The sequence below is a fragment of the Lagopus leucura genome, unplaced genomic scaffold (assembly GCF_019238085.1).
Source record: "Lagopus leucura isolate 7727_CA_CO unplaced genomic scaffold, USGS_WTPT01 Super-Scaffold_100004, whole genome shotgun sequence".
Classification (NCBI taxonomy): Eukaryota; Metazoa; Chordata; class Aves; order Galliformes; family Phasianidae; genus Lagopus; species Lagopus leucura.
The window spans coordinates 42803579-42818001 of record NW_024962264.1 but is presented as its reverse complement, the minus strand read 5'-3'; positions in this window follow the sequence as shown (position 1 = coordinate 42818001).

Below are 14423 nucleotides of genomic sequence, written 5' to 3'. Positions count from 1 at the left end.
ATTATTTTTTATAGCACTTCACTGATGCCTTGTAACCCTTTCTTATCTATACAGAATGTTCTGAAATCTTCCTTTGCATCCTTGGTAACTCTCATTTTAGTCTTTCATATTTGAGGAACAGATTTCCCCAACAGTTTTTCAACTATTTTAATTTCAATTGACATGAAATGCTACAAATGGTAACATTCTGGCCTCAAATGAAACTGCAGTATCACCTATTGCAGATAGATGGTCCCAAAGTGAAAATTGCATATGATGTTTAAGTGCAGTACCAGCTTCTCCTAGCATGCTTGTGTCGGGATTCTGCCAAGTCCAACATTAAGACTACAGTTCAGTGTCTGTATAAAGGAGAATGTGTGTTTAGGAGTCTAGCAGGTTTTTTCTATTTGTTTTTACATCCCCTCTGATCCTTTCAACCTTGGGTATAGCCTCTGTGACTATAATGGCAGTGGCCATTACAAAGATGTATTGCTCTTACTTTGTTGTTTGTCTGACAGTGCTAGGACCATAATAGACACCACGAAATTTTCTGATCATGTTCTGCCACCAGAAGCTCTACTACTCCATTTGCTTGCACCTGAGAAATAACTGTATTTTATTTCTATTCTCCTTATCCTCTATTTTATTTGCTTGGTGTTTGAGGAACATGAAAGACTCTCCTTCTAAACCATCATCATTTCCCTTCCACAGGTGTAATAATCATCTCCACTGCTGGAGTTCTCTTTCTTTTTTTGCTCACTCTCTCCTCTTATAAACAACTTTTCTCTCCACAAACACACGTAACTCTCAGCTACCTCCCAAAACTAATCAGAAGCAATATGACATGCTTTAGAAAGGTTTCTCACTCCCATAACACAGCACTCACATAAAATCTTGCTTGCAATGCGTGAACCAGCAAATAGACTTCATTATCTAGACCCTTTCACTTTTTGAAACAAAAAAGAAAGCATTCGTTATCCAAAAGTAATGAATTTGCCCGAGCTCTTTTTTATTATTTCAGATCTTTATATCATGAAAACCCTTAATCAAGGCTAAATTCTGGTACCTTTCTAAAGATTCACCAGTATCACACCAATTTTCAGTGGGTTTTTCATAGAGGGTATTATTTGTCAAACTGATAAAGCAAATCAGCTTCATATAAATATTGCTTTGCCTGCAGAATATTTTGAACAGCTCAAGTGGGAAAAGATTCACCTAAAAATGAAAACCTGTGGGAGAAATAAATGTTGTGGTAGATGTTACTGAACTCTCCACTATGTCAACTCTCAAAAAATGAAAGATTCTGAAAGGAATCTATTGGTTTAGTCTTTGAGCTGTTTGACATTTCTTTACAAGGACTATGCTTTTTGTGCAAAAGCTAATTACGTACAGAGGAGAACAAGAGTTGACTGCACAGATCAGCAGAAATCAGTCTTCCTCTTGCACACACTGAATTGCTGAACTCAAAGCACTAGCGATCTGACCACTACTTTAAGTGGAGGTTTCAGATACAGAACTACAGACTTCAGCATTTCTTAAGGACAAAAATCACTTCAGAAGGCCTCGGAAGAAATGAGACCTATTTAGGTAGAGCAAGGATTCCCCCTACTGGAGAAAGTGCTAACTTTCCCCAGATTCACGTTCTGGCTTTAAATACAAGTATGACAACTGGAAATCATGGTGCTCTTTTTAATTCACGATATGTAGTTGTTGTCTAAAAAGTATTTTTAAGGGTTTCTGGAAATATGAATTACTGAACTCAAAGGGAAATGACTATAGAATAAATAAAAAGCAGAGGGGAGACAATGTCTAAAAAAAGAACTGACCATCATAAAGTATTAGGCTTGGTCTCCTGGCTCATAGTAGGTATTATTAAAATAGAGAACTTAATAGAGAACTTCTAAGGTTTCACTTGAGATTACTCATAATTTTGCACTGGGTAAGGTGAGGACTAGCTCATATTTGCAGCAGGTTCAGCTCTGTAGATTTTTCAATTTGCTTTTCTGTTGATCCCAAAAACCAATCTATCTAGAAAACTTGAATCCAGATAAGATGCCCTTTAGTTTTTGTGAGAATGGCTTTTGCTAACTATAGCAAAATTTTAATTCTTCTGAATATGAGCCTTAAAAAAATGTGCAGGTGGAAGAAAGAGCAGGAATAGAAGCAGAAATGTCTGCAAGAGGACCTGCAACAAAAAGAACCAGAGCAGAAGAAACAGAAGAGATGAGAAGAGATTGAGAGTTCTGGGATAAGAAGAGAAAGAGGTACATGGATAAGATCCTGAAAAGGCCACTTAGGAGTTGATGTGGCAAATACTGAGGACAACATACCAATTTAAAGTTTTTCCTGTAAATAACCAACAAGTTATTTTCCCTGGTGCGTTCAGAAGAAAAAAAGAAAGGATTCCAAACAGTACAGAATTGTTTCACAGATTTTTTTAAAATAGTGGAAGAGGATGAAAGAAAATTAGTCCGGAGGCAAGAAATATTTTAAGTTATATTAGCTATCACCATGTTTCACAATATTTTTTCCATAAGCTGAACTATTTTATACTGTATCCAGAATCACATAAGAGTCTTATCTTTCCAGTAAGTTTGCATTACTTCAGCTTGCAGGAAATGGAGTCAAAGGCAGGAACGATGAATGCTCAAAATAGCCATTTGATTACTATAATTATTAATAGTAACTACACTGGGAAGTGTATAAAAGCTTGCGTTAAATTATTACTTTAACTGGCAATAACGTAAGTAAGTGAAAAGTTTTCCTGAGTCAAAACTCTTTTTCCTGCAACCAGGTGTCAAGTACTTATTGTGGGAACACTTGATTTGTTGAGGAGAGGAAGAATGACAGAAATACTGACAAATTCTTATCACCTAACTGGCTCCCTTTTTTATAAAGTAGACCTTTCTGTGGGACTAGCTGTACCAGCTGATTTTCTTGAACTATTCCATCTGTATTTTTCCATCTGTATAATCCTGCTGCATGTTTCCCCTCCTGCTTACTTTGGCATGCTGTTTTACTGTGGCACTTGAACCTAATGGACAGCTTTGGAAGGTTTATTTTGCCAATATTATCAGTTGTTTAAAGTTCTACCATTGCCTTTACTTATACTCCAGAGTTCATTATTAGCATATAAGTATCAGCAGTAATATGCCCATTAGGTTATACTTACCTAATGAACAACTATTTAATATTTCTTATCTCTACTCTCTACCTTTATTAAAATTACCTCAAATTTTATATACATTCAAAATACTTTTTTTTTTTTTTTTTTTTTTTTTTTTTTTTTTTTTTTTTTTTTCAGATCTAAAAAGCAAAATACTGAGGCAACAATGGAGGAAGGGACCTTAAAGCCCACCCAGTTCCAGATTCCTTCTGTGGGCAGGGCTGCCACCCACTAGATCAGGCTGCCCAGAGCCCCATCTAACCTGGCCTTGAACGTTCTTAGGCGTGGGTCATCCACAGCTTTTGTGGGCAGCTGAACAGACCCAGCTCCCTCACCCTCTGATCATCCTCTGGACCCACTCCAACAGCTCCACATTTTTCTTGTTAGAAAATCTGGCCAGACTGACAAAGCAGGGACACCCATTGATGTTTTATGCCCACTTTGTAAACAAAAGTTTTGTTTCATCTGGCTATCTGTATTTCGGGCAGTAGAGGGAGTCTTCTATATAGTGCAACCCCATTCAGTTTCATTCATTTACTTCCTGGCCTGATATTTAGGGGATTCAAAGGTCAAGGCCAACAAACCAAAGGTATAAAGCAGAATGTTTTGTTTCTTTTTATTTAGGGAGGATGGAGGACTAAGATCTTTGGCCATCTAATTGTCAGTAATGTTTTCTTCCCAAAGAAAAATTTTAATCCACTCTTATCTTTCCTCATCTCAGCATTGATTTGCAAAGGCCCTGAGTGTTTTCAACAGCAGGTAGTAAAAATTTGGCTGCAGAAAACAGGAATTTTTTTTTTAGGACATGAAACAGTAAGGCTTGCAAATAATGGCTGTTCCCCCCAACTCTTTGCACTTCTGCTTTTATCTGTGTACTGTTGCCATTAGTATTGAGAGAGCCATTGTTCATTGTAAGAAAATAAAAAAGAACATCATTATAAGTTCAGATTTCTACAGAGGCTTTCTGGAAGGGTTTTGCAGAAGGACTGCCTGAAAAGAGAAACATTTTCCAAGAGAATGTATTACACAGAAATAGAATGCTCTGACACTGAAAGAAACAAAACAAAACAGAAAAAAAAAAATAAAAAGAAGGAAAGAAAAAAATCCTACCATACTACCTAGCAGTAGGCTAGACAAAGGGCACAGGTCGAGGCCTTTTCTTTGAAAGCACTGATTAATGTGAGGTCCTGTTACCTGCCAGAACCATTGTTTTGTTCAAAGTGAAAGGTTTCCTACATTCCTAATTTGTCTTAGGAATAGTAAGGGAGAAAAAAGTTTCATTTTGCATTCCATTCACAGTGCTGGATACAAAGGATGCAGGTTGTTGCACAAATGCTAATTGAGCAATTCCCTGGAAAAGCAGCCCCTGCAGCTCACATCATCCACTTATCTTGATGAGAAGGAGCATTTAGACTGTTCCTTAAATAAGCTGTCACTGTAGAAAGTTAGCAAAAACTCTTGAATCCTAATAGAAAAATGTACATTTGTAAACTGTCATGTTAAAAATATACTATGTATATATTCACATAAATTATGTCTCTGTACTTGATTTTTCACTGTGAAATGTAAAACATGCTGGCAAATTCTGGTTTCTTAGGAGAGGTAGCCTGTGTATACAAGGGTCCTGATGCTGTTTTCACTGAATCTCAGAAGAGATGTCCATTTGATTAAAACAAGACTTACGCAGAATTTCAGGGCAAGGCAAGGCAGTTCAGTAAAAGGGAACCAGGATAGCCAGGCTTATAAGACTTAGTTTAGCACTTGAACTGTTGTAGAATCGGGTCAAGAGCCACAGGATATAGAAAGTAAACTACAGCAAAAGGTTCCAGTAGCTACAGTTATAAACAAAGTAGAATAAATACAAAGATTTTGCACATTTCCAACAGCAAAAAAGTAGAGTTCAACTGCTTCTAAAAGCAAGTAGTCACTGCCATTAGGGATGTGTACTTTCTAGAGCAGGAAAATTTGAAGGTAACAATGTTACCAACATAAAGACTTTCCGCACTATCAGCAGACATTCAGTTCCAAACTGTAATTCAGTCCAATACAAGTGTGATGTTCCATGCCATACAACTTCCTTGTTTCTGAGGACTCTGTCCAAAAATGAGAATGTTGATTTATTTTTTTTTCCCTCACAAAATCATAGAATGGCCTGGGTTGAAAAGGACTACAGTGATCATTGAGTTTCAACCCCCCCTGCTATGGGCAGGATCACCAACCACCAGACCAGGCTGCCCAGAGCCACATCCAGCCTGGCCTTGAATGCCTCCAGGGATGGGGCATCCACAACCTCCTTGGGCAACCTGTTCCAGTGCGTCACCACCCTCTGTGTGAAAAACTTCCTCCTAATATCTAACCTAAACCTCCCCTGTCTCAGTTTAAGACAATCTCCCCTTGTCCTATCACTATCCACCTTGATACATAAACAGCCGTTGCCCTTCCTATTTATCTCCCTTCAAGTACTGGAAGGATGCGATGAGGTCTCCCCAGAGCCTTCTCTTCTCCAAGCTAAACAAACCCAGTTCTCTCAAAAGGTGCTCCTATTTTCCTATTTTGTCAAATAACTAATTGCTGGAATTCAGAGACAGCTTGGAATAATTGATTTTTTTGCTATAATGAAGCATGGAATTGATATTACTCTCAAAACATGTACATCATCTACCAACTGATGTGAACATATGAAAAACCCACTAATTTTCTAAAAACTATTTTGATATAACACTGCAAGGGTCTGATTTTTTTGGTAGAGTGCAAGGATAAAGGGCTGTTCATTCCTGAAACTAGTATTGCCTCAGGGTAAGTATTTTTTATGAAACTTCATCATACAGCTACATCGATTATAGCCATCCAGCAACATGAATATAACAATGTTTTCTTTTCCTCTCTCTGCCTCTTTATATGCACATTCATATGTATGTCTCCAAGAGAAAACATATATGCATCTCACACATGCCATTTTTTTCAGTTATCCTATCTAGACTTTGAAATGAGTGCTATAAACTTGGGATGGGAAATCCAGTATGACATACAGATGTCTCATAACCTCAATGGAAATTCACTAAACTCTGAAAAATCAGAAGACAAGGGAAATAATTTTAGTCATCTACAACATACATTTGTTAGTGTTTAGCCACTAAAAAGAACACCATGAAGTTATGCAAGAGAGCTAAGCCAGTCAGTTTACACACAAGAAAGTAGCACCAAATCCCATTCTTGCTGACTATAAAATGGAAACTGGGGATGTAAAATACTGTATGGGCCCTTATTAGAGTAGATGTAGATTTTGAGTTGTCATTTTTTGCATTTAACATTTCTGATATAATGTCAGAATACTGTAGCTCAATTACTCTTCTTAGAATCAATTACAGGCTTAGAACTGGCCTGAAATACGGTAGATCAAGATTGCCTATGCAAATTGACATTACTGACATACATAAGAAACATGAAACTATTTGATGCATCCTGTGATTATTATCCATTTTATATCCATTCTCCAGTTTAAGTTCATGCTTGAACTTCTCATTTGATCAAGTAAATTATTTTCTCATTCAGAGCTAGATGCTAATTTTAGGTAAACACTTTCAATTTATTGATTTATACTGTAATATATATATTTATACAGTACTATATAATAGGAAAACGTACATAGGAAAAAATATAATAGGAAAAAGATCTCCATTATTACTAGGGTTGTTGAATCCTTGGCTAATGCAAGACAGCTCCTGACTTTTCAGGGGAAGATACCATTCAACAAGGCAAGATCAAGAATGTGACTACAGCTATCTACAAACCCAAATACCAATTTCTACTCTTTCATTTTCACTGAAGCTTTGAAGTAAATACGAAAGGAGCCAGAACTGAGAAAATTACCTGAGAACTGAAACATTTTTGACATAAGCCTCAAATGCAGTTCAAGTCTCTTATATTTTTTTTCTTTGTTGATCTAGTTTTGTTTCATCTCAGAATGTGAATGATGTTAGTGATGATGGAAAGATTGGACAGCTGGCCTCAGTTCCCCATTTTGGATACAGATAGAAGTACTGTGAGATGCTCTCTTTCAGAAGCCTCAGAGCCTATGCAGCAGAAACTTTTAACTATTTCTTGCTGAAGAAATTGTGCAACAGGACTATTTCATTTCCACTACTTCAGCACGGCCTGAGTGCTAAGAGTTTCCTCTCTAAGTGGAAAGGCTGCAATTTCAAACCCACGTGCATCAAGTGTACTGAATTTGTAAGAATCCTTACTTCCTTAAGGCCCAGGAAAAAGTTGCTGAGCAATCCCTATTTTGATCCACTCACTAAACATAGAAGAAAACACATGAGTTCTTCAATTTTTTTTTAAAGATAACCAGTGGTTTAGAAGATTGTAGAAGGAAGTCAGACTTAGAAGTCAAACCAAGTACTTATTGCAAATATCACCCCCTGGAAGACAGCTTTTAACTACTTCTGCCCCTCATCACCCACGCGATTGTTTCCCCTATTAAACTACTTTCAATTACAATGCAGTTAGGGATAAGGGACTATACTAAGTCTGGACTCTCATGTTTTCTGCCTCAAAAATCTTTAAAGTACTGAGTCATAAAATATGTAAGAAGTCAATTTACATTTTCCACTACCAAAATATCAGTTCTCAGGCAGGTAAGTATAGGCACATTTTAGTTTCCCCTGTTCCATTTGCATAACAAGGAAAAGAAAAAAAAAAAAAAACTAAAAAAACCACAAAACCATCAGCTGTGATTTATTATGATTCAGATAGAAATGTTAGTAAGTTTCTGTGACATCTTTCTCATCTAGCTCCTTTTTATAATGTTACTTTGTAGCCAAATGGGCAGGTGCACGGTATTCAGCCTCATAGTGTGATAGCAAACAAGATCCAGAGTATGTGAGCAGATACTGTAAGCCAACACTGACAGACAGAAACTTAAAAGGGATTTTAAAAAACCCTTTACTTGCTCACAGTGGCCTCTTGCAGTCAGCATCCAAGAGCCAGACACATACAGTTTGATAGAGCAAAGAATGAAATCTGTATTCTTTCATTTCTTCACGATGCCAACACCTGACATGGCAAGCATTCTGAGATTGTGGTAGAGCCTCTTCTCAAGCAGCTTATTAATCATACTCCAAAAGAGGTGTGACTTTTTTTTTTAAAACGTGCACAATTAAATATATACAAGTTTGCCACTGATACTTTGTCCATACAATGCATGTGCATTGTGCTCTTATTTTGAATTACCATCAAATCTGTGATCTCCTAGAAACCTTTATCCAGCAAAAATGCAAACCCAGAAGACCAGTTTCAAGAAAAGTACTGTAGAGCTATAGGAGCATACGGAGAAGGACTGATAGCAAATGGGTGAATTAGCGTACTGGAGAACTTCATTGTCCCAGGAAAGAAGAGGCCCTTACCACTTGAAGAATCAGACTGGGGAAGAAAGTCATATGAAAAACAGAAGCCAGGCCCAAAGACAGAAGGAACTGAAATACTGTACCTCCACAATATGGCATCCAAGGGCATGCACTTCATAAGATGCCTAAAACTAAAGCTAAACATTATAGGAGTTGTTTTCCATCTGGTCTACAAAACAAAGCTGTTTATCTATTCTATAAATTCTATATGAGTTTTGACTTATTAAATAGGCAGCACAGCAGGTTCACTGATGCTTGCCAATACACATATCATTAAATCTACTTAGAGAGTGGGATATATAAAAATATAACCTTGTACAGCTATATAACAGCTTGTGTAAAAACAGAGCAGAACCAACTCAAAAACATTTCTCAACAGTAATTGATCTTAATTTTTATATATATAAATAGTAAGTTTTAAGATCAAATGTGTTTCTAAAGATAACAGATATCAAATACAAAACAAACTATTGCAATATAATGTTTAACATCAAAAAAATTCACTGAAAAGAACCCTGAGAAATAGATAATATTGTATTTCTGATGTAACACAATTTTTTATCACGTTGACTGATGGCCTGCAACAGGAGACTACATCATGGTGCCCCAGAACTGGATGCAGTATTCCAGGTAGGATCTCACAAGTGCAGAGTAGAGGGGCAGAATTGCCTCCATTGACCTGCTGGCTGTGCTTCTCTTGATGCAATCCAGGATCCGGTTGGCCTTCTGGACTATTAGCACACATTGCCAGCCCATGTTGAGTTTCTCCTCAACAGAAATATGGTATGCTGTAAGACTTATGTTTGTGCACTGTGGCTAAAATGCAGTAGTCAGTAGTACAAGTTCCAGCCTATAAAAATAATTCCAATCTTCTGCTAAGTTATTTGAAAGATGACTACTGTAAAATAGATTTAATTCCATAGAACAAATGGGCCTCGTAGGCCCAAAGTTACAGTAAGTTTCACAGGAGCGTACAGTAAATCACTACAACAGAAGCAACTCAGGACAGTCAGTTCAATTTAATAAGGCTCTGTTAAATCTTTACAAATTAGCATTGCTGGCACTGCTATTAGATTTTGCAACTAATTTCAGATCTTTTATTACTCTTATGCTCTTGAAAATAAAATTGCATCAAAGTCCAAAGCTCTAAATGTGAATTTAAACATTCACAGACTGCTCAATTAGTAGCTGACTTAAAAATAAACACCTAGCCTTCAAGCTTTTGCTTGAACTGGGTGTGCTCCAACTTAGGAGCTCTTGTTAAGCTGATTCTAATTATCTGGGAATCAAAGCTTCTTTATTATAAAGGATAGCCCTCATTTGAAACCTGAAGTTTGCAGAATAAGAATTTTCTTTAAGATTAGTGGATTTATCAAGCAAAAGTTATTTAAATATTTTTGGCATTACTTTCAGTTCAGCTTTTCTGAGTTTTCTTCCAGTCCTTCACCAGAAGTTGGCAACTGCCCTCTGCAGTGCCCATTGGTATAGATTCCTGCTGTTGTCCTTGTGACTACACATTGCAATCAGGCAGTGCATCATATCATTTCACTGATTCATCTGAAAATTAACCTTGCAACAATGGTAACTGAAAAATAGGCTTCAAACACTCTCTAAGTGTACATGGGAGGTGACAGGCGACATGTATAGCTTAGAGTAAGATTAACAGTAGGACTGTTCATTTCAATGACAGCCTGAGATTTGCCAGCTGAAGATGTTTCTCAGGGTGCAGTTGTAGGTTGATATGAGTACTGATCTCTGAAATTAATGCATATCTTCTTATACCTTGAAGCACATTTATTAACCTCAAATAAAGTCTTACATAGATTGCAGCAATCAAAAATTAGGATTACAAAAAAAAAGGATTTCTATTAAAGGTGTCATCTGAACTATCTATTTTTAAAATGGTTTCAAAAATGTTATGCTTACATTTGAACTAAAAGCAAATCAAGAAAACAATCAGGCATGTAAAGAATCCTAAGAAAAAATTCCAGCTGACTTTGTTAACATGCATCATCCCAGTTTTATCTGAATGTCACCTATATGATCAGACATGTAGGAATTATGTAAATTCACTCATTGATTGAATAAATATTCCCATCTCAGAAGTATTCCAAATGTAATCTGGAAGGTCTATTTTAAAAATTCTAGTGGCATTTCTCAAGAAAAATAAGAATCAAAAGCTTTGGAAATGTGCTAAAAGACAAAGTTCTACTAGTATGAGTACTATATTGTAATATGGAGTGAGTGTTATATTGACTTCTAAATTCTCTCTCTAAAGAGAAATGAATTTAACACTAGCTTGAAATGTGCAAAATGAGCCTCATACATCTTAGAGCTAAAGGATAAACACCGAGGAACAGAATTCCTTTCATTGACTGGTATTGCCACAACTACATAAAATTTCATCTAAGAGATGCCAACAGAAAAAATATTATCTCTTTCTCCCACTGGTGTTTTATAGCAGTTCTTAAAAATGGAAACATATCTGTCTGTAACCTATATATTATTCCCTGTGTTATCATGAGGAATCATGAAAATGCATGACTATATATCACGCTGAAGTTTCGTACCTCATGCGTGTGAGTAATTACACCTTTTGGCCCTGATTTACTGACTGTTACCCCAAGGAATCCCTGCAAATGAAACAAAGGCTTTTTTAAAAAAAAAAACATTTACTGTACAGCCTGCTTATCTTCCTGGTTTGTAATTTTCTTGAATACTTGTGTTCACATGCATAGCAATGTATATGGAAATATATAGTGTATATGCATATATAAATGATATGGAAAAAAAGGATGGCTTTTAAATATTGTATATGGTAAGCTAAGTATGGAATAACTTCTATAAGAGCATTTCCTGCTCTCGCACAATTCTTATTAACAGAATTGAAACTTTCTGTGAACTTCAAATGTATATAGGGGGGGGAATCAAATCCACTGGACAGAGAATGTATTCAGTTCTGACAACTTCCAAAAAAATATTGTATTTTAAGTACCCAGAAAACCCTGAAAAAATATGACTGCAAGCAGATAAGTGCCTTTATAAAACAGTATTTGGCACATACATATCAGAATATATTTAAGAATAGAAATAGCACTTTATAAGAGCTGAATCTGGAAATGAACTAGTAGAAAACATATGAAAAAATTAGTCTTGCATCAGAAAACTGGTCAAATTAGAATAGCCATGAAACAAATATTTGCAATTATTATGCAACTACAAAACCTGCCTTGATTAGAAGTACATTGAATAAACACAAGAATGGTTAAGACATGCACATTCACTGGACCCTGCAAACGATAGGACAAAAATTTGGAAAGGTGTGCATTGCATCATTCATCTAATATGAGAACTCAGAAAACTATCAGTATATTCTAAAGCTACCATTCTGAAACTGGTACCTCATATAAAGCTGAGTATCATAAATAAAACTCTTCTTGATAAAGAAAAAGCAATTTGGAAAAAAACAACATAGAATTTTTGACAAAGTATTATTTAAACAGAATTCAAGGTTTGATTAATTCATTTAAATATCCTAAATGCTGGACAGAAATCACACATTTTTTTTCCAAGTTTTCGAAGCCTTATGACTCTTCAAATTCTTGTGAAATAAAATTATTTGAATACTTGACAATTAAGAAAGAGAGCATGAGGTAAAAGAAAAAAAAAAAGATATAAAACTGAATTGAACAAAGGCTACCCCAAAGATGCTGGTTTTCATATTTCATTTTCAAATCTCCATTTTCCTTTATTTTTGTGAAATTGATGTAAAATGTTCAGCATTGTTGTAGTGCTGCTAAATCCACTGGCTTAAGCATAAAACTAAATCAGTTCGGAAAGGATAAATACACCTTTTGTCATCCTTCAGCAGTGTTAAATCTGGAACATTAATGTGGATACTTTTTTCTGTTCTTTACCTTTCAAGGTATGAGTCTTAAAATAACTCTGCATAAATAAGAACAAGACTAATAATGCTGTTGAACTTCATAATAACCAGCTAATATTCTTACAACTATAATAAATGTGGGCCTTCTGTTAAGTTCTGTCTTTGAATCTTGGAGAGAATTTAGTCTTCAAGGAGGTTGCAACAAATTGGCATTTTGTTCATTTTAGAAGAGTAAATTTAACACAGCAGGGAATTATTAACAGCTAAAAAATGATTGAGCGTATCTAATAGATTCATTAAATCTGAAGTGTTGAAGCTTGTTATTTCAAAGAATCAGCAAAAGAAAGGTTCTGAGAAGGACACCTTGGCAGTAATTGGCCAAACAACCTTATATGAAATGACAGGAAACCAGCACCTGGCAACAAGCCAGCTTCTAAAGCTTTCATCAGGTGTCTTAATCACCAAAGATTATTATTCCAGTTTTAAGAAGCTTATGTGATTTATCTCCATGGGTTTGACAAAAGAAAGTCAGCAGTTATTTTGAAAGAGGCACTGCTATTTTGCTCTCTGATATTTTAGACTGTCGGGAAGTAGTACAATTTATGTGATATACTCTGTGAAATCCCTACATTCCTGATTGTATAATCTCAACAGAGAAGCTCTAAGTGATGATGCCCATGTAAATTAAGCGTGAAATCAGACATAATGCAGGACCAGTGTTCCTCATTCTTTTCTACATCATGTAATTACATGTTACGGAAATGTACAAGAATCTGAGAATGAAAAAGAGCCTCAGTCCTCATCTGAGAGAGGTTAAAAGAAACAAACACCTTCTCAGTAGAACATTTATTCCTATTTTGAAAGGCTTAATGCAAAGAGCTAGTTTTAAAAATGCTTGTAACATAGAAATAACTGATGCATTTGTGCTACAGAATACATTAGATTATGTGAAATACATTCACTGTGACAGACACCACATGTTGGCCACAGAATAGGTACCATGTAGGTCTAAAAATGCAGGATGATCACACTTCTGTTGTAACTGGCTTGAACCCTGCCCTGACAGACCGTCCTGATTTCACGCCTCAGGGTTTTTAGAAGGATGAGATAGCCTCCTCCTGAGACACCAAAGCTCTTCCTTGTCCCATTTAAGTGATATTAATGGTGATGATAATGCCTCTGAAGCAAATAAAGCCTTCACGTGTCTTCACTTCTATTCTCAAGGCAAACAGCTGTCTGTACAGCCTAGTAAATAATAAATTCCCTGGGATAGGAGATTTTCCATACTATGCATAACACATTTTACACAAAGATAAATGAAAGCAAGAGTAAAGGAAGTATTCCACTTAAAGCTTAATCTTATTATCTGATTTAGATTCCTAAAATATTATGTTTTGATATCAACAAGCTGCATGGAAAAATCAGTGTATTGACTTTTGGAGTCATAAGTTCTCCCTAGGCAATCTCTGGTATTCATTTTCTAGCCCAGCAATTTAGAGGATGAATTTGTCCAAATTTATACACAAACAGCCTTACTGACTTAAGAATGTAGTTTGAAGAGTGGAGGTTTCAGGTAAAGCTCTCATATTGAATAGGAGAATTTCAAGTTTTCCATTTTAGCAAGACTACGGGGATGAAGGCATATAAAAGTCAGGGAGGTGATACGGTAGAACCAGCAGGGCTTCACCAAGAGCAAATCCTGCTTGAACAAGCTAGTTGTGCTCTATGATGGTGTCACTGCATCAGTGGACAAGGGAAGGGCTACTGATGTCATCTATCTGGACTTCAGTAACGCCTTTTTGCATGGTACCCTGCAACATCCTTCTCTCCAAATTGGAAAGATATGGATTTGATGAGTGAACTGTTCAACTGGTCTTTGATTTAGATACAAAACTGATCCACATTCTTAAAGGAAATGGAGAATAAGTAACCAGAAGGTAGATAGCTTGGCCTCCTGTATTAACCATCTTTCTGACAAAAGCTAATT